Source organism: Vespa velutina, chromosome 7 (genome assembly GCF_912470025.1).
Source record: "Vespa velutina chromosome 7, iVesVel2.1, whole genome shotgun sequence".
NCBI classification, from domain to species: Eukaryota; Metazoa; Arthropoda; class Insecta; order Hymenoptera; family Vespidae; genus Vespa; species Vespa velutina.
In genome coordinates this window covers 3,173,672-3,175,398 of record NC_062194.1, presented here as the reverse complement: position 1 = coordinate 3,175,398, position 1,727 = coordinate 3,173,672, and positions in this window count along the sequence as shown.

Genomic DNA, 1,727 nt, shown 5'->3' with positions numbered 1-1,727 from the left:
CCAGCGCACTTTCGATTCTTGATATCGTCTTTATATATGAAAATGTATGTGAAGAAAAATTAATATTACTGATTTTAAACATTATTATAAAATAAAAATATATATGAGGAATGTGATTAAAAAGGAAAGAAAAAAGAATTTGAACAAGTTGGATTGTTTAAATAATTTTTAAGAATGAAATAACTGTTCCATCGATAAATCGATGCACAGGTAAATTATTATCAGTTAATAATTTTTAACGAGAATTTGCTCTTATCGCGACCAATGCAATTTCCTACATAATCAACGTATCAGTGAATGACTGTATCGATCGATATAATCTTTTAATAGAATTTTTCGTATATAATCAAAATTAAAAAAAAAAAGAAAAATAATAATAATAATAATAAATATTTATCAAAATAGAAATGAAAATTCAATCGAATAGTTAAAAGCAAAGTGATTAGAAGTATCTATATGAAAAATAATAAATTAGAAATATATATAATGAAATATATATGAAAGATAGTAAATTAAAAATATATATAATACTTTAGATACGCAAAGAGCTTTCATTGAATAATAACAATTAATATTATATTATTAACAAGCTCGTAACGAATTAGGAGTTTGGTAAAATCCGTCCGTGTTATAAATTCAACTTCTCATTGTTTATGAGTCATTCTTTCATCAATTTATTTTTTTAAGATGACTTTATGAGACAAAGACTTAATTCTATTTATTAGGACTTAGAAATTGCGGGTTTCGTATGTTCTCTATTTACAGTGTGATATTAGTTTTTCTGTAATCTAACCCCATATATATATATATATATATATATATATTTATGTGTATATATGTATATATATATATATGTATATATATGTATATCCTGTAAATACATTATCTTTTTTATGTGTATAAACCTTCGTACATATACATCTAACTAGATTATTAAGCATGTACAAACAATTTCAGTCTTATACAAAGAAACTATAGTTTAAAATTATGATCTTTCGGTACTTACAATACATTATTTAAATCGTATCTCTATCTTGCGTTGCCTTTTTGCAAAAAAAAAGGATTAAAAATATTTGAAAAAGCCGTGCGTGATTTCTTTTAGTAACACATTTAATTTCTTAGGTGAAGTCGGTACATTTTTACAAGGCAACTTAATATACTATATAGATAGTAAATTGATCTTTTCTTTCAGAACGGCAAAGTTCTAAAAATTACATTTCGTTAAATCATAAATATTTCCTCCGTAAATCTTGTTCACAATCGATCGGATAATACGAATTCTGAATTGTTGAGTTCGCTTTTCTTCGTCCACATTTTTTTCTTTTTTTCCATTTTTTATCAAACACGCTGATCCTTATGGATATGTTACGTTTAATTCTAGATCGAGTGGTCGAAGACAATAAGTAAATTCAATGTCAAATTCTTGATATTTTAAATCTAGAATTAAACGTGACATGATCATATACGGACCAAAAATATAATACTGCCACGTAAAAATAAGATGATCATAGAATGAAAAATGATTATTAATATACCCGTAAAAGGTTTTACAAGTTTTTACAAGTGACATAATCAATTAAAATGCAATTTTTATATTTTACCGAACGATCGATTTACTTACGATGCTTGAACAATCTCGATTGTTAATTCGAATTAATCAAAGATCTTGCGGCAGTAAATCAGGAAATATGTAGATTTGATTTAGTAAATAAATAATTTATTATCCT